This window comes from Cetorhinus maximus, chromosome 3 (genome assembly GCF_964194155.1).
Source record: "Cetorhinus maximus chromosome 3, sCetMax3.hap1.1, whole genome shotgun sequence".
In the NCBI taxonomy this organism is placed as follows: Eukaryota; Metazoa; Chordata; class Chondrichthyes; order Lamniformes; family Cetorhinidae; genus Cetorhinus; species Cetorhinus maximus.
The window spans coordinates 157994512-158014382 of NC_135881.1; the positions used below are offsets into that span (position 1 = coordinate 157994512).

The window sequence follows — 19871 nt, forward strand, 5'->3', positions numbered from 1 at the left end:
GACCAGCACTGCCAAGGTGCAGGCATCAATAATGTTTCCAGGGAGTGTGAGACTAGACCATCACAGGGAAGAGGCCCTGGATTGAAACACCTTTTTATCTTGTGCAGAAAGGTTTCGCATCTGAATGACAAGAACACTGCTCATCAGAACAAGGAGCCACAGGCAGGGAGACATTCTTGAGAGTTTATTGACAATAGCGAACATTATGTACAACTGATCAACACCTGTGCCCAGGCTGTGCTTCCTGATTGGTCTTAGCTGCAACTCGTTACAGCTGAGCTGCGTGCTGTTGCTGTGCTTGAGCTTGGTGCTGGCTGTTCCTCCTGCTGTGGGATTTCCAGTGGCTGTTCCTGCTGATTTGGGATTTCTTGCGGCTGTTCCTGGTGCTGTGGGATTTCCAGTGGCTGTTCCTGCTGCTGTTTTCCTGTGGCTGTTCCTAGTATTATGTTGCTCTCTTCCCTCAAGCTTTCTTCCATCCTCTTTCTTGCTGGGGACCTGGAGCAGAGAGAGAGAGAGAAAGAGAGGAGGTGCTGCTGCAGGACAGGGAGGCCGGGAGGCAAGGACTATTTGGTTTAACATCCAAGGTGGGTGTCTGGACTTCTGTTCGGTGGGGGCTGAAATCAGCTGTGGAGAGAAATCCGCTGGAGAGACTTGGGGGAGAAAGGGTGTGTGTGTGTGTATTGTTTAAGAGCTTGCCACCCCACACCATCCTCTCACCCCACCCACACCTCACTCCGAATGTGTCTGAATCTAGGTAACTGGTGCTGCTTGGTAAAGAGGGACAGGGCTGACTCCTGTGTGCCAGGCAATACCGGCTGCCTGGTGAAGACATTGCCCTCCCCCTACGGGAAGAACATCGAGGCCCCCACCCACATTCCACTGCAACAAGAGACACCCACCTACCCTTTAACTTTTCCCTCCTGTGTCTCCCTGTCCTTTACCCCTCTCCCTCCTCTCCTCTCTGTTTTTGTCACCCCAGAGGGCGTGGTTACACCATCCTTTCCCCCTTTCCTCGGGGTGAGATATTGTGGAATATGGAGCTCGGGATGGGTGTGGCTCAGCCCCTATGGCTGCGACAGGGTCGCCTGTAGCCGGGCCTCCCCGGGTGAGTGGAGTCAGTGATGGGGTCCCCTAAGAAAACTTATGCAGGTGCAGCTGTTTATATGGCCCCTGCTGCTCCCGCAGCCCCGTCACCCTTCCACCTCCTCACCAAGGCCCTGGGGGGGAAGAGCTGCATCCACCCCGACATGACAATCGTAAAGGCTACATAAAGGCTTTGGCTGGGGTTGTCGGTCCCTCAGCCGTAGTTGCCGCCTCGAAAATGTACGGCAAAGCCGTAATTTTCTTGAAGTAAGAGCAGGCGGTGCACCTGGCCCTAGAAAAGGGGCTCACTGTGCATGGGACGTTTCTGGCGGTGGACCCCTTGGAGGCCACCATCCAGAGGATCATACTTTTCAACGCCCCACTTTGTCCCCAGTGGCCTCCTCCTCCCCCACCTCCATCAACTGGGGAAGGTTAGGTCAGGAGTTGCGCCGATCCCACTCTGCCTCAAGGTTGCGGCCCTCCAACACCTGTACTCCTTCCGGCGCCAGGTTTTTGTCCGCCTGTCCCTGGAGGAATGCACTGAGGAGTGTTTTACTGTGGAGTACGAGGGGGGCGCCTACAGGGTCTTCTGGACTGCTGATGGCATCTGGTGCTATGCCTACAATGAGGTGGGGCACGTAAGAACTGCCCCAACTCCAATACCACCAGCACCATCCAGGCAGCCGCAGCTGGCATTGTCACTCCTCCCCCTGCCACCGGGGAGGTGCCACCAATAGCCACCGCCATCTTGGCTGCCGGCAAGGTGGGGGGAGAGACTCCGTGCCGTACGAAGGAGCGGAGGAAGACCTGCCACCTGGAGGCGACTAACCCCAGATCCCCCAAACCTGCCCTGATCCCCAAACCCCTGAAAACACCGGCTCAGGGGTAAAAACATCATCGGGCCCCGGTGTCATGTTCGCACGTGCTCCCTGGCCTGTGTGCACCTCAGCGCCATGTGCTGGGCCCGGCGTTGTCCCCATGGGTGGAGCGTCTGGAGGTGCTGGACAAGGTGGCGGGGGCTTCGCAAATGGAGGTCTCCCCAGCCCCCAGTCTATCCCGGAAGAGGCGCCACCCCTCAGATGAGGAGGACCTCATGATCCACGAGGTTGAATGTGTCGTCCCCCCCCAGTGAAGTGGTGGTGGCGTCTCTGCCCTGTACCTCCTTGCCTTATCCTCTGGGGGGAGCCCAAACCCCCGTTCCTTTGCTGCAGTCCTCTGAGCAGGGCTCCTTGGGGGTTAGCGAGGGCATCAACCTTGCAGTGGTGCCCCACCCCAACCCACCTTGTACCCCCGAGATGCTATCTGGCCTGCCATGGGACTGCGTGTGTCCTTTCGTGGCCCCGACAACTGGGTCACCGGGCAGCAGTGATGAGGTAGGCCTCCCCGCTCCCTCCCAGCGCTGGGTGTCTCCGTCCTAGGTCCGGAGCTTTTACCGGGCGACCCGGTGCCTGGGGGGAAGCTGGGCTCTGAGCCGCCGCTGCCCTTTAGCCCATATCCCCAAGAGGAAACAAGAGAGGACCCCTCTGGCCTTGATCCTGGGGGTGAGGTGGAGGTGGAGCTGACTGGCAGCTCCAAACCAGCCCCTGTACTCAATACGTGGAAAGGGTTGGAAGCAGGAGGTGACGACCTGGAGGAGGACAGGGTTTTGGTGGTTAGCAGCGGGGGCGACTTAGAGTCGTTGTCGGGTGAGGTGGTGGATTCCCTGGTGCCCCCCACTGATTCTCCCCTCATCCCTTTACTCCAGGATTTTTTAGCAAGTAAGCATGGTCATCAAGACAGGGCCCAATCAGCCCTGGACTGGTGGCATTATTTTCCTCTTGTTCTGGTCTGCCAGCGAGGCCCTGAAGGCCCCTGGGCTGGACCAGAACACTAAGAGGAGGGTCCACACGTTTCTCACTGGGTTCCTGAAGGAGAGGAAGGATTAAAATAGTCCCCTCCCTCTTGCACTTTGCACTAGTTGATGGTAGCACATACTTCTGACGTAGCAAGGCTCAACATCGACGGCAGCAGGGACACACAGCACAGGTTCCAGAACAAAGAGCAAAGAAAAGTCCAGCATGGCGAGAGGCCCTTTGGCCCTCCAAGCCTGCGCCGATCATATTGCCTGTCAAACTAAAACATTTTGCACTTCCGAGGTCCGTATCCCTCAATTCCCATCCTATTCATGTATTTGTCAAGCTGCCTCTTTAAACACCATTATCGTACCTGCTTCCACCACCTCCTCTGGCAGCAAATTCCAGACACTCACTACCCTCTGAGTAAAAAACTTGCTCCGCACATCTCCTCTAAAGTTTTCTCTTCTCACCTTAAATCTATGTCCCCTAGTAATTGACTCTTCCACCCTGGAAAAAAGCTTCTGACTATCTACTCTGTCCATGCCACTCATAATTTTGTAAACTTCTATCAAATCGCCCCTCAATCTCCGTCGCTCTAGTGAGAACAATCCAAGTTTCTCCAACCTCTCCTCATAGCTAATAACCTCCAGACCAGGCAGCATCCTGGTAAACCTCCTCTGCACCCTCTCCAACGCCTCCATATCCTTCTGCTAATGTGGCGACCAGAATTGCACACAATATTCCAAGTGTGGCCTAACCAAGGTTCTATACAGCTCCAGCATGACTTCCCAGCTTTTATACTCAATACTCCTGCCGATGAAGGCAAGCATGCCATATGCCTTCCTGACTACCTTATCCACCTGCGTTGCCTCTTTCAGTGACCTATGGACCTGTACAGCCAGATCCCTCTGCCCGTCTTTGCCCTTAAGGGTTCTGCCACTTACTGTATAACCTACCTGTATTAGACCTTCCAAAATGCATTATCTCGCATTTGTCCAGATTAAACTCCATCTGCCATTTCTCCGCCCAAGTCTCCAACCAGTCTATATCCCGTTCTTTCCTTTGACAATCCTCTTCACTATCTGCAACTCCTCCAACCTTGGTGTTGTCTGCAAACTTACTAATTAGCCCAGTTACATTTTCCTCCAAATCATTTATGTATACTACAAACAGCAAAGGTCCCAGCACTGATCCCTGCAGAACACCACTAGTCGCAGCTCTCCATTCAGAAAAGCACCCTTCCACTGCTACCCTCTGCCTCCTATGACCAAGCCAATTCTGTATCCATGTTGCCAGCTCACCTCTGATCCCGTGCGACTTTACCTTCTGTACCAGTCTGCCATGAGGGACCTTGTCAAAGGCCTTACTGAAATCCATGTAGATAACATCCACTGCCCTTCCATCGTCGATCATCTTTGTCACTTCCTCGAAAAACTCGATCAAGTTAGTGAGACACGACCTCCCCTTTGCAAAATCATGCTGCCTCTTACTAATACGCCCATTTGCTTCCAAATGGTAGTAAATCCTGTCACGAAGAATCTTCTCCAATAATTTCCCTACCACTGACGTAAGGCTCACCGGCCTGTAATTTCCTGGATTATCCCTGCTACCATTCTTAAACAATGTCAAGGCCCCAGCAATCTCCTCCCTTGCCTCCCTCAGTACTCTGGAGTAGATCTCATCTGGCCCTGGGGACTTATCCACCTTAATATTCTTCAAGACGCCTAACACCTCTTTTTTGATCTCAACATGATCCAGGCTATCTACACACACTTCGCTAGACCAATCGACCGCTAAGTCCTTCTCTTTGGCGAATACTGATGAGAAGTATTCATTTAGTATCTCTCCCATTTCTTCTGGCTCCACACACAGATTCCCACCTTTGTCCCTGAGTGGGCCTACCCTTTCCCTGGCTACCCTCTTGCTTTTTACAGGGATGGGAAGTATGCTGTGTGCTTCCTGCAGGACGCCCATACCGTTCTGGGAGACAAAGTTACGTGGCTTCTGGAGTGGCGAGGGGGGGGGTCTACATGAGACACCTAGCCTCTAATTCTGGCGGGGTGGCTACCTTGTTGATCCCACATTTTTAGCCAGAGATCTTAGGGGTCGAGGAGCCGGTGCCAGGCCGGTTGCTGCACCTTACTGTGCACCTAAGGGGCGTGGCACTTCACTTTGTGAATGTGTACGCTCCCCTGGACGCGCAGCAGCAAGCAAGCTTCTTTGAGGAAGTGTCCACTCATATCTGCTCCATTGACGTGGGCACGCGCATCATCTTCAGGGGGGATTTCAACTGTACCCTCGGGGCCAGGGACCATCACAGTGCCCAGCACCACTCACTAGCTAGCTGTGAGTAAGTTGAGGGACCTGGCGACACATCCATCCTGACTCCAGCGTTTTCACTTTTGTGTCACCTGGAGTTGGAGCCTCCAGACTCGACCGCCTTTACGTTTCCAAGGCGTTGGTGTCCTGCGTTCAGTCGGCTCCTGTGCAGCAAGTGCCATGCTTGGATCACCATCTGCTGTGGGCAGAACTCGTTCCTTCTGCGCTCAGACGGGGTCCGCATACTGGCACTTTAACAACCTGCTGCTGGAGGACAGGCGGCTCCTGGACTCGTTCCGTCATTTCTGGGCTGACTGGAGAAGGAAGCGGGGAGGCTTCCCCTCCTTGAGGCTATGGCGGGACGTGGGCAAAGCTCTTCTGTCAGGAGTACACAAGAGGGTCGACAAAGAGGCAAAAATCCAGGGCCGAGAAGTTGGAGAAGGAGGCATGTCTCTGTCAGCCCGATGCAGACCTGGCCCTGCGGCTGGCGTACGAAGAGAAGAAAGGCCACTGCAACTCATCAGGTCCTGTGGCGCATATGTGAGATCACGTATCCAGTTCCTCCTGGACTTGGACCACAGCTCCCCCTTCTTCTAATCACTGGAAAAAAGGCACGGTGCCTGTCAGCAGCTCCTTATGCTGCTGGCCGACAACAGGTCCCTTGTCTCAGACCCATTGCCCGAGACTACTACTCTGCCCTGTTCTCTCCAGATCCGTCCAGTGAGGATGCTCGCAGAGTTTTGTGGGGGGGACCTGCTGCACGTCGGCCCGGAGGGTGCCAGAAAGCTTGACTCCCCTATAAGTCTGGGGGAGCTGACCGGTGCCCTCGACAGCCTCTCCAGGTGCGAGTCCCTGGGGCTGGACGGGCTGACAGTAGAGTTCTGCAGGGTGTTCTGAGACGCCCAGCGGAACGACTACACGGGGGTCCTAGGGGATAGTATCACGCCTGGGTAGATGCCCCTCATGGCGCAGGGCTGTGATTGCCCTGCTGCCAAAGAAGGGGGATCTCCGCCATCTTAAGAACTGGGGCCCAGTCTCCCTCCTCGGCATGTTTCACAAAATCTTTACCAGGGCAATGTTTTTTCGCTTCAACACCGTGCTGGACCACATGATCCTTCATGACCAGTCCTACTTGATCCCAGGCCGGATCATCTTTGATAATATCCATCTGGTCCGGGGCGTCATCCAGTTTTCCCAGAGGACTGGTCTGTTGAGCACCTTCCTATCTCTTGACCAGGAGAAGGCGTTTGACAGGGTGGATCATGAATATTTATTCGGGACTTTGTGAGCATTCGGGTTTGGGATGCATTTCGTCACCCAGATCCGACTTCTGTACGCTGCCACGGAGTGTCTAGTTAAAGTTAACGGGTCCCTGCTGGTGCCCCTTCGCTTTGGGAGAGGACTGCTTCAGGGCTGCCCCCTGTCTGGCCAATTGCATTCTATCTGCTTGGAGCCTTTCCTGTGCCTCTTGCGGAGGAGGTTGTCGGGATTGGTTCCACACGGGCTGGGCATCGGGCTGGTGTTCTCGGCTTATGTCGTTGACGTGCTCTTCATGTTCACCAACCCCGCTGACCTGCAGAGGATGCGTGAATGCCAGGGGGTCTACTCTGCCGCATCATCTGCCAGGATCAACTGGGGCAAGTGTTCTGGACTCCTGGTTGGTCAGTGGCAGATGGATCCCCTACCCGAGGAGCTCAGGCCTTTCACCTGGAGCAGAACCAGCCTCCTCTACCTGCTGAGGAATCCTGGCCGGCAAACTGGCAGGAGCTGGAGACCAAAGTCACCACTCGCACCACTGGACAGGACTGCTCCGAGTGCTGTTTTACCGGGGTTGAGCTCTGGTCATAAACCAGCTGATTGCGCCATATTGTGGTAACGGCGGGACACTTTGAGTCCTCCCCTGGATTTTGTCACAAAAATCCAGAGAATGCTTGTCGACTTCTTCTGGGACAAAAGGCTGCACTGGGTTGCTGCAGAGGTTCTGAGTCTCCCACCCTTAGGGAGGGCGGTCAGGCGCTGCACCCAGGTAGCAACTTTCCATCTACAGGCCCTGCAGCGATACCTTTAGGTCGAGCCCCCTCCGAGATGATGTGCCTTGGCGACGTATTTGCACAGCCTGAACTATGACATACAGCTCCTGTTTGTAGACCGGAGGGGCCTTCGTGGCTCCTTGCAGGCATTGCCTGACTTTTAACAGGACCTGATCAAAGACTGGAACATAGTCGCCTCACAGCGCAACTCTCCACCGTCAGGAGTAGTAGCTATTGTAAGAGAGCCACTGCTCAGGAATCCACCCCTCCGCCCTTTTCAATGGCTGGCAGAGAGGAGGGCTGTGGCTGACAGGGTGACCAGGATTGGGGACGTGCTAGGTGGCGGAGGAATGGGCTGAATGCTACCACAGGAGTTGACACATCACGCTTCCGTGGATGTCCAGCTCACGGCCAATGCCATCCAAGACCTTAGGACGGTTGTGCTCAGCCCCGACGTCATTGTGGGTCTTGAGGTGGCGCAGGTGCGCGGTGGTCTTCCGTCTGAGTGTACCCCTGTTCGGCCGGATTTCCACATTGGCCCCAAGCCCTGAACCCTCTCTCAGGAGCCAGCGCCCTGCAACCTGAGTTGCTGTTTTTACTGTTGTTTTGTTTGCACTTCAGTCCCACGCTCCTGATCTACAGGCACCTGGTGCGGAGGGGGGCCAGGGGGGAGGGAGGAGAACCTCTTTGTGAGCCTGCTGTTGGACCTGGCCAATTTGGCCACTAACAGGCCCAGGGAGCGGGCAATCGAGGGGGTCGTCCGATCCGACTGTCTGCCCCTCTTCCCCAGCTATGTTCACAGCCGGTGCCAGCACTGTCGAGGCCTTCCATGCTCGGTGGGCACCGTGGGGACTGGATTGTTTTATTTCCACGGTTAATAACATTTTGGTTTAATGTTTGCAAGTGTCCTTTAAATTTTGTCTTTGTTTTTGCAGTTTCCCTTTAAGGGACTGCTTTTTACTTTGTCCCTGATTTTGTTAATTTAGTTTGTTTGGTTAACTCAAAAGAGCTACTTTTAACTAACTTTCCTAACCCTGCCACTATGCCTTGGTGCTCCCCGGACATCCACAGTAGAGGTGGAGGCAGCCTGCCGTCTATGATGACTTTGGCGGGCATCCTATGGAGGGCCAAGACTTGGAGGGCCCTGGCCTGCTTTCAGGGTCGTGCTGTGTGGCAGCGGCACCTTCCTCGGCCTATGAAGCTGGATCTGTTGAGGTCACAGGCAGATAGGATTCGGATCGGCCGGTCACTCCCACTACACCTGGGTGGATGGCCCCGGAGCATGCACCTGCTGATCCTCCTGCCGATGGATGCCCAAGGGCCCATGGCTGACTTTGAGCGGAAGAGGTAGCTGGAGCGAGATCGAGCTGCCCAGCACCTCTCTCGTGTACACACTGTTGGAGACCAACTATGGCATCAGGGATAGAGTTAAGCCCGCGCGGCAGTGCAGGAGTGACGTCCTGGACCAAGGTCCCCATGGCGGCCGCCATCCTGCCAGTGTTGGTGTGTTGCAATACCGGCGCTATCACCTCAGCCTGAAGACAGACGGACTCCTCCATCGTGCCTTGCAATCTGTGGAGTGCAGCGGACATCCCTTCCTGTTGTTCCCGAGCTTGCCTTTGCAGCTCCAGCAACTGTGACATGACCGAGTCCAGAGGCTCATCATCTGATTCGGATTCAGCAATGTTCTGGCTTCCTGCAATCCTCCGAGTGCCGGGGACCTGGGAAGTCCCTGCCTCCGCCTGCTGCAGATCAGAAAGTGCGACGTGCTCACCAGATTGTAACCCTGAGGCTACTGTAAAGCTAGGCCCAACCGAGGTGTGTGTCTGCGCTGATGGAGGGTGTGGATGAGCGCTGCGACGGGACTTCAGGGAGGGTGCCTTCAGATTCTTCTTCAGGGGTTTCTCGGAGTTTGATTGGAGGCCCTGGGTCATGTACTCTCTCAGCTGTTTGGCAGATGTGCCTGCAAAAGCAAGGGGAGATAATTAGTGTATGGCAGTGACCTGTGAAAGAGGGCACATCACTCACAGCATGGTTGCCTGATGGATGTTGCACTGCTGGATCCTCACTTGGTAGAACAGCACCAACCTCACCGTCAGCACAGGACCGGTCCCAGTCATTGCCAGCCAGCTGGATGGCTCTGTTTTCGAATTCTGTCAGAAGTTTGATTTCTGGCATCCCTCCACCTGTCTGCGACCTTTTCCTCCTGTTGTGAGCCAGTTTGTCCTGCATGGATAGAGATGGAGAGAGTGCATCAGGAGTCCTGCCGGGCCAGATGATAAGTATGCCTGGCCTGTGTGGGTGGTGAGTGGTCCCATGGATGGGATGAGAACAATGATGGTGTGTGTGAATGAGCGAATGTGGGGATAAGGGTGATGTCCCCTGCACTGGCAGTGAATGAGGGTCCTGTGGATGTGTAATGGGTTTGTGAGTATGTGAGTTGGGAGTGACGAAAAGTGTGAGGTGAAAAGTGGAACAGAGAAGATCATTCATCTTTTTGTGGCACAGGGTGGCTGCCCTCCTCTGTAGGGCGTTCATGCTGACCACAGCTGCCACCACCTCACAAGCCGGGTTGGTGACATTGCTACCCATCCTGCAGCCAGAGTGGGGGTAAAGCAAATCCCGTTGGGCCTCCACAGCATCCAGCAGTCACTCAAGGAACCCATCGTTGAAGTGGGGGGGCTGCAGTCTTTTTGCCTTTGCTGGCCATGTCTCCCGGACAGCGGCGGTGAACTAGTGGCGATGAGTGCTTTGCTGGCGACTGTCTTTTAAAGATGACAGCCGGTGTGATGCAACAGCAGGGTGATGGCGAGCGGGCGAATGAGAGCCCGCCCGCCATAGAAACCAGGAATGCATAAATAATGAGGCGAACTTGGGAAGATGCAGTGTGAAAATCCACCATTTTCGTCGGCGGGTAGGACTCCATTTTACCTGCCCGCTACCACACTTAGTGCAATTCTGGGAAAATTCCGCCCTATATTCCATCTGCCAAGTTTTTGCCCACTCACTTAACCTGTCTATATCCCTCTGTAGACTCCTTGTGTCATCCTCACACTTGCCTTCCCATGTATTTTTGTGTCATCTGCAAACTTGGCAATAGTACATTCACTTCCTTCATCTAAGCCATTAATATATAATGTAAATAACTGAGGCCCCAGCACTGATCCCTGTGGCATTCCACTAGTTACAGGTTGCTATCCTGAAAATGACACCCTTATCTCATCTCTGTCTTCTGTTAGTTAGCCAATCCTCTATCCATGCTAATATACTACCCCCAACACCATGGACTCTTATCTTATGAAGTAGCCTTATGTGTGGTACCTTGTCGAATGCCTTTTGGAAATCCAAATATATTACGTCTACTGGTTCCCCTTTATCCTGCTTGTTACCTCCTCAAAGAATTCTAATAAATTTGTTAGGCATGATTTCCCCTTCATGAAGCCATGCTGACTCTGCTTGATTAGATTATGTATTTCTAAATGTTCTGCTATCCCATCCTTACAATAGACTCCAACATTTTTCCAATGACAGATGTTAAACTAAATGGCCTATTGTTACCTGTTTTTTTGGTCTCACTCCCTTTTTGAATAAGGGTGTTACATTGGCCGTTCTCCAATCCTCTGGGACTTTTCCAGAATCCAAGGATTCTTGGAAGGTTACTACTAGTGTAGCTACTTCCTTTAATATCCTAGGATGCAACGCATCAGACCCAGGGGACTTATCGGCCTTTAGCTCCATTAGTTTCCCTAATATTTTTTCTCTAGCGATAGTTACTGTATTTATTTCTTCGTCCCGCCCCCCCCCCCAACAAAAATTTAGTATTTTTGGAATGCTATTAGCATGTTTTACCGTGAAGACTGAAGCAAAATATTTATTCAACTCCTCTGCCATTTCCTGGTTCCCCATTATTATTTCTCCAGCTTCATTTTCTCAGGGGCCTATGTTCACTTTGGCCCTCGATTCCTTTTTTATATACTTAAAGAAGTTCTTACTGTCCGTTTTTATATTACTTGCTGGTTTACCCTCAAAAGTTTATTTTCTCCCTTTTTTTTGATCATCTTTTGTTGGTTTTTAAAGCTTTCCCAATCTTACCACTAATCTTTGCCACATTGTATGTTTTTTCTTTCAATTTGATACTGTCCTTAACTTCCTTGGTTAACTGTGGTTGGTTTATCGCCTTCCTTGAACCCTTCTTCCTCACAGGGATATATCTTTGTTGAGAGTCATGAACTATTTTCTTAAACGTCTGCCATTGTTCATCAACCGCCTTTTCTGTTTAACTGCTTTCCCAGTCCACTCCAGCCAACTCTGCCCTCATTCCATTATAATTACCCTTTTTTAAGTTTAGCACAGTTGTTTCCAACCCAAGTTTCTCACTCTCAAACTGAATTCTAGCTAAATTCTACCATATTATGGTTACAGTTTCCTAGGGGATCCTTTACTCAGATTATTTATTAAAACTGCCTCATTACACATTACCAGATCCAAAATAGCCTGGCTGGATTCGCAACATATTGTTTTAAGAAATGTCCTGAATACACTCTGAATTCTTGCCCGAGTCTACCTCTACCAATTTTATTTTCCCAATCTACGTGAAGATTATAGTCACCTATGATTAATGTGCTGCCTTTTTTACATGCCTTCATTATCTCCTGATTTATTCTCAGCCCTACAGTATAGCTACTGTCAGGGATCCTGTAGACTACTCCCCACCAGTGTCGTCTTCCCCATGTTATTTCTTACTTCAACCTATATGGATTCTACATCTTCTGATCCAAGATCCTTTCTAGCTATCATACTTATTCTATCCCGTACCACCATAGCTATCTCAACACCCTTTCCTTCCTGCCTGTCCTTTCGAAAAATCACATACCCCTGAATATTTAGTTCCCAGCTTTGATCTCCTTGTAACCACATCTCTGTTATGGTTATAAGATCATACCCATTAACCTCTATTTGTGCCATTAATTCATTTATTTTGTTCCAAATACTACGTGCATTTAAATAAAGAGCCATTAATTTTGCCTTTTTACCATTTATTCCCCTTTTGACCCTATTTGCTGCTGCTTTTTTATGTTTGTACACTCTGCCTCTTCCTATCACATTCTGGGTATCATTATCTAAATAGCTGCCCTGCAAGGCTGTCATGTCCTTTTGCTTTGTAAGCTTACGTATCCCCTTTCCAGAACCCTCCCCCACTCTATTTAGTTTAAAGTCCTTTCTACAGCCTTAGTTATTCTCTTCACACTGGACACTGGTCCCAGCACGGTTAAAGTGAAGCCTGTCCCATCGGAATAGCTCCATTCTACTGAAGTACTGGTGCCAGTGCCCCATGAACTGAAACCCATTCCTCCCACACCAAACCCTGAGCCATGCATTTAACTCCTTGGCTTTATTTACCCTATGCCAGTTTGCCCATGGCTCAGGTAGCAATCCCAAGATTATTACCTTAGAGGTTCTGCTTTTTAATTTAGCTCCTAACTATTCAAATTCTTTCAGCAGAATTCAGCAGCTGCCTTGTAGTCCTATCAATGTTGTTGGTACCAACATGGATGACAACAACTGGATCCCTCCCCTCCCGCTCCAAGTTCCTCTCCAGCCCTGAGGAGATGTCCTTAACCCTGGCACCAGGCAGGCAACACAGCCTTTGAGACTCACGTTCACGGCTGCAGAGAACAGTATCTATCTCCCTAATTATACTGTCCCCTACTACTACTACTAAATTCCCATTTCCTCCCCCCACTTGAATGGCTTCCTGTACCACGGTGCTGTGATCAGTTCGCTCATCCTCCCTGCAGTCCCTGCTCTCAGCCACACAGCTCGCAAGAACCTTGTAACTGTTGGACAGTTGGAGGGGCCGAGGCTCCTTGAACGCTACCCCCTGGGTCCCCAAACCTTGCAGTCACACCCTTCTGACCATGATCACAGAACAAATTTGAATTACCTAATCTGAGGGTGTGACTGCCTCCTGAAGCAAAGTGTCCAAGTAACTTTCCCCTTCCCTTATGTGGCGCAATGTCTGCAGCTCAGACTCCAGCTCCTTAACTCAGATCCGAAGTTCCTCGAGCTGCAAACTTAATAATAGATTCCAGCAATTTCCCTATGGTAAATGTTAAACTAACTGGCCTGTGGTTTCCTGTTTTCTGTCTCTCTCCTTTCTTGAGTAGATGAGTCACATTCACTATTTTTCAAGCAATGTTTTCCCTGGGGTGCAGCTGCACCAACATTCTAATGGATGTCTGGGCTAAGAGCCAGGAGTCAGGCCTATAATTTTGAAAGGGCCAACTTGAAGATATGAGAAATAGTTGAAGCAGAGTTAGTCTGACGTGTATTCTACTGTTTTCACTACATAGCCGAACATTCTGTCGGACCTCTTAATGGATGCTCTGGGCAGGTTGAATGGTGACTGTACTAATAGCAGGCTCCTGGTCTTTTTCAGCTTCTCCCTTAGCTATTTCAACATTGTTTTTGGAGTGTCATTTGTTTTTCCTTCCAACATTCAAGATCTTAATGCAGACAAATGTATGTTTAATCAGCTGTTGCTGTACCCACTCATATATTTGATGAATCCAAGCTTCCAATAAAAGATTCCCCCTAATTTACCAGCATATTCCTCAAGTGTCCTGGAGTACACTGATATGCCAGGCTATCAAAGGATCGAATTCACTTTCAACCTTCCAAACATCAGATGTTGTCTTTAAGTTAATTGAAAGAACATAGGACCAGAATAATTTGTTCAGCCCCTCAAGCCTATTGCTGATCTGATTATGGCCTTAACTTCACTTTCCTGCCTGCCCCACATAACCCTTGACAATCACAAATTTATCTAACTCAGTTTTGAATATATCCTGTGACCCTGCCTCTATTGTTTTTTGGGGAAGAATATTCAAAACACTAATGACTAATGAATCTTCCAAAATTCCTTAGAATCTCGAAGGGTTCCAGTGGATTGGAAAATGGATAATGTAACACTTTTATTCAAGAAAGGAGGAAAATAGAAAGCAGGAAATTATGGCCAGTTAGCCTAACATCTGTCATAGGGAAATTGCTAGAATGCATTATTAGGGAGGCTATATGTAAGAGAACATGGGCAAAATTTTTTGCTCGGTGGGTGGGCACGCGCCAAACCCACTGGAGCATAAAATGATGCGTGTTGACGTCCGGCAAGCGTCCCGATGTTTACGCACAGTCGCGCGATATTTCAGTCGGTGGGCGCGCGCAGGAATCTGCAGCACCCACTGACAATTAAAAGGTCTATTAGGCCATTAAAAAGACAATTGACTGACATTTTTTGCTGCCCGTTGGACCTTACGATTGGCGGGCAGCAAAAAGGCCAAATGGCTTTTGCACTTTTTAGGAAACCTCATCCACGGGCGGGATGAGGTTTCCTAAAGCAAATAAAAATAAAATTAAAATTAAAAAATTTAGTTAATAACACGTCCCTGCTCATGTGACAGAGTCTTAATTGGCCTGCTAGCATGAAATCATCTTCCGGCCCCAATCGCAGGCGACGGGTGACTCTCTGACTACCCCCACTGAGCCCACCCAACAAGGGCAAGATTCTGCCCATGTTGTAGGAGGTAACATATTAGCATGGATAGAGGATTGGTTAGCTAACCGGAAGCAGAGATTTGGGATAAATAGGCCCTTTTCAGGTTGGCAAGCTTTAACTGGTGGAATGCCACTATGCTGGGGCCTCAACTATTTACAGTTTACATCAGTGATTTGGATGAAGGGACCAAATGTATCAATTTATAGCTAAATTGGCCATTGATGCCAAATAGGGTAGGTAATTAAGTTGTTAAGAAGAGGCAGAGAGTCTTTAAAGGGATATAGATAACTTAAATGAGTGGGCAAATATTTGGCAGATGGAGTATAATGTGAACTTGTCCTCTTTGGCAGGAAGGTTAGAAAAATAGTATACTATTTAAATGTAGAGAAATTGAAGAACTCTGAAGTACAGAGGAACCTGGGTATCAGGGTGTTAGTATGCAGGTACAGCAAGTGGTTAGGAAGGCAAATGGAATGTTGGTATCTATTGCAAGAGGGATGGAATATAAAAGAAGGGATGTTTTGCTACAGTTTTACAGGGCATTTGTGAAACCATATCTGGAATATTTTGTACATTTTTGGCATCTTATTTGAAAAAAGATATAATTTTGCTAGAAGCAGTACAGAGAAGATTCACTCAACTCATTCCTGGGATAAAGGGCTTATCCATTGGGGAAAGGTTGAACAGATTGGGCCTATATCCATTGGAATTTAGAAGATTGATCTTGTGGGGACTTTATAGGGTCAGTACCGAGAGGATGTTTCCACATGTGGAGGATTCTAGAATTAGAGGACACAGTTTAAGTTGTAGCAAGTGTTACAGACAGGAGAGAGACAGTCAAACCGCACTGATTTCCTCTTACCTGTCCGTAAGTGGAAAGGGTTTTGAATTAGTTTTTAAAAATAGGTGGTGGCACAGTTTCCCAATCGCTCGGTTTTTGTCATCCAATTTTACTAATAATCCACAGCACAGTTATGATTACCTCAGAAGATTAGTTTATTTTCCACATTCAAAACCTGGGAAAGGCGAGCAGGGGCGCACACAAACTAAAGAGGGAGGAGGATAGAGAAAAGGAGTTTTACAGTTAAGGACCATGGAAAAATGAACATTAGTTCACGTGAGTCCCAAAGTCCAAAGTCAGAGTCCAATGAGGAATTCTTTCATGTAAGCGTTTGAGGTCAGCTGGCTGAAGGCTGGACTTGGAGGGTTGACTTTTCAGTTGGGGCTGATATCACAAGATGAAGGTACGCAGAGAGTGAGTTGGTTCTATAGGCGATGGTATGGAATCTCTCAGCAGTCAGGTTGGGTGGGCAGGCTGTTGTACTGCCAGGAAGAGCCTGCCTCTTGGTGGCTCACCAGTTTAGTGTTAAAACTGTGAAACCCAAAGATCTATCGTTAAAACTGTTCAAAAGGCCAGAGACCAACATTCCACTGCATTCAGCAGCCTTCAAGAGGCAGGAGGCTGCACTGCAATTCTCAGTACACTCATGGCAGTATGCCTGCAGTGTAGCAAGGCGCTTCAAGGAGGACAGTCATCACTCAGTGGTTGATGTCTGAGATGTAATCTGAATGTGCACTGAGGTATCTCTACGCAAGACAAATGTTGAGGCCTCATCATAATGAGCTGCCAGCATGAGATCGATCTTCAGGACGTAGTCATCTGTAACCCTCAGTCATGCATGTGAGCCTGCATGTCACTTCACCTTTCAGTGGACTGTGAAAGCTGCAGCAGCATAGTCTGATCTCTGTCAAGCACTCATGACCATGTCTTCGTTTGGAGTCTCCCAAGTTTCCAGACACCCTAGCCTTGGCATCTGTGGGTCCAAAAATGCTGACACTCCATCTAGGCATTAAATACTCTAATCTTTGATAATAAAGAGCACACATCTGATGTATTGCAGCTTCACTCTGATCACGTTTGAGGCCTCCACATTTTCATTCCACTCGTTTGACACATCCACATGAAAACCAGGGACACCGATGCCATTGTAATTGGCATGTTGACTGACCATCTGAGTGCTGGCACAGGGATAAGAAGCAGTGACACTAATCAAACCTTCTGGTCCAGTGCAGCGTCCTCCCACGTCAAAGCCTAGCATCTGGGGCTTTACACACACCTCCTATCTTGCATGGTTTTAGTCCTCCAGCAGGAACTGCAAGGCTCAGCATATGCCAGTGAGTCCTATGGCTCTGCATCATGCAGAGGAGGGAGGCGGTGGCATAGTGGTATTGTCACTATAGTGGTATTGTCACTGGACTGGTAATCCAGAGACCCAGGGGAATGCTCTGGGGACCTGGGTTCAAATCCCACCATGCCAGATGGTGAAATTTGAATTCAATTAAAAAATCTGGAATTAGAAGTCTGATGATGACCGTGCAACCATTGTCAATTGTTGTAAAAACCGCTCTGGTTCACTAATGTTCTTAAGGCAAGGAAATTTGCTGCCCTTACCTGGTCTGGCCTACATCTGACTCCAGGCCCACAGCAATGTGGTTGACTCTTAAATGCCCTCTGAACAAGGACAATGGTAGTTAGGAATGGGATGACATAGTCAGCGATGTCCGCATCCCATGAACAAATAAAATTTTTAAAATGCAGGTGGAAAAATGGGGACTAATATTGGGGTGTTGTTTAGTTGTACTCGCGGGCATGAGATAGCACTACAGACTACCAGAAGCACTTAAAAGCCCGAGTTTTGGTGCATGTTAAAGCATAGTCAAGGCTAACTGAAATTACATGGAGGCCAGTGAAAGATACACTGACTGAGATTGACTGCAATGCGTGTCGATATTCAATCCTCCAACCTCTACATTGAGCGCTCTTCAGTGCAGAAGCATCAGGAGGCTAAACCAGCCTCCAGCTTCTAAACTCATGAGGCAACATTATGTGAACCTCTGAAGCAGGTCTCAAAGATGACTTCTAATCTAGTGTATGTCTCGTCTCTCCTGGCTAATGATGTGCTCTGTGGTCAGTCAAGTGTCATGGATGCCCCACCTCCTCACAGATGTCCCATCAGGTCTATAGTATCTCAAACCATCTTATAACAATGCCTGACAGTTCTCTGCACAGTATCGACATCAATCAGCAAGCTGCCTCCACCTATGCTGTGAATGTTGGTGATGCACCAAGACGTAGCCCTTGGCGGGCATCCCCTGGAAGGCTGTGGCCTGCTTTGGGTCTCCTGCTGTGGAGCAGGTGCACCTTCCTTGGCCTGTGGAGCTGGAGCTGATGCAGTCACAGGCAGAGGGGATTGGGAGCGGCTGAACACTCTCAGAGTCACCTGGGTGGATGACCAACTGATGGCCCTCCTCCCTTTGGGTGCCCAAGGGACCCCTGTCTGACTCCTTGAGGAGAAGGAGCACTTAGAGGGAGGTCAAGCTCCCCCATTTCCCTCTCACCTAGCCACTGATGGATCCCACCTATGCCTAGAGCTGTGGTATGCAGGTTCTGGCGCAGATCAGGCAGCCCTCTCCGGTCTGGGATCTCTTCCTGTTGTTGTGGGCGATCTTCTCCTGCATAAAGATACATGGACAGACTGTGAGCAGGATGGATGCCAGCACAGATTATAAGGATGCTTGCCTTCTTTGGGTGCTGAGTGGACCTGTGTAAGGGCTGAGGACGAGAGCTGCACAGGCTGTGAGAAGAGATGAAGATGCCAAAGTTGTGTGAGAGAGTCAGTGATGATGTCCCTTGTACTTGTAGTGTGTGAGATCCCTGTGGACTGTAACCCTGCGAATGCCTGATGGGCTTGTGAGAGTGTGAGTTGAGAGTGAGGAGAAGGTTGACTTAACCTGGTGGAACGGATGGTGGTCCTCTTCTGAGGAGCATTGGCACTGATCACCCTGGGGACCTGCTCCCTAGCTGATGTTGAGGTTGGCTCCCATCACAGCGGAAAAATATGCAATGCTGTTCCTCGACTACATAAAGTTCATGGTCACTGAACTTTGGAGCAGCATGCTTTGTTTTCTTAGGTGCCATTCTATTGGTCAGCACAAGTCCTGGGCTGCAAAGAGTGAATGTGTGCATAGGTGCAGTTTAAATATGACTCCCGGAAAGATGTATCGATGAGGGAGCGGAGGGAGGCAGACAAATCCCAGCCCGCCCCGCCACGAAATACAACATGCTTCGCGTTCATGCATATATAATGAGCTGAAAAACATACAATCTGGCGTGGAAACTCTCCATGACAGCCGGCATGAAATATGCCATTTACCCCGCCTGCCACTGCACTTAGTCTCCGAAGCAGAAAATTCCACCCAAGGAGTCTCCCATTTAAGACTGAGATGTGGAGAATTTTTTTTCCTCTCATTAGTCTTTGGAATTTTCTACCACAGAAAGCAGTGGAGGCTAAGTCATTGAATACATTCAAGGCTGAGTTAGACAAATTTTTGATCAACAAGAGAGTCAAAGATTATGGAGGGCAGGCAGGAAAGTGGAGTTGAGGGCACAATCAGATCAGCCATGATCTTAATGAATGTTAGATCAGGCTTAAGATTCCTCCTGCTCCTATCTCTTATGTTCTTATGTTAGATTATCTGGCCATTATGACACTGCTGTTTGTGGGACTTGCTACGCACAAATTGACTGCTACATCTCCTACATTACAACAGGAACTACATTTCAAAGCTATTTCATTGGAGATTTAGGAAGCCCTAAATCTTTTTGAAAGTTAATGTATAAATTCAAGTCTTTCTTTCTAATTGAATGTGGATGAATTCTCTGCTCTGTGAAGATTTAGCACATAGACATATAATTACAGACTTGACACTGATTGAAAACCTTTATAAAATCTAAGAAACCATGAAATGAAGGAGAGCCATTCAACCCTGTACTAAATAGTCTATCACAGATTTTGTTCTGTATTTAATGACCAGATAGAAGGTTGTGTATTCCTTGATCCCCAAAAGTATTTAATTTTCCAGAATACTTATTCATTTCCACATTTGCATTATTCAGCTCTGGTCTAATGTACTCATGAGAGAATGCCTTACTCAATACAAAAACATCACTTTCAGAGAGCTTGCAATCATGTTAGAGCATAATTCCATTTA

The 19871-nt window shown here is 49.3% G+C and overlaps 1 protein-coding gene across 7 annotated transcripts in view; it reads left to right on the plus strand.

Annotated features, from left to right (window-relative positions):
* Nucleotides 1–19871, plus strand: part of mak (male germ cell-associated kinase) — a 229465-nt gene that overhangs the window by 58382 nt on the left and 151212 nt on the right. The window contains exon 1 of one of the 7 annotated variants that reach the window (XM_078539154.1): nucleotides 503–584. The exons of the other annotated variants lie outside the window; for them this stretch is intronic. The gene's annotated coding sequence lies outside the window, so the exon portion shown is untranslated. Of the gene's footprint in view, nucleotides 1–502; nucleotides 585–19871 lie in introns of those variants that run through there. 7 annotated transcript variants of the gene reach the window in all.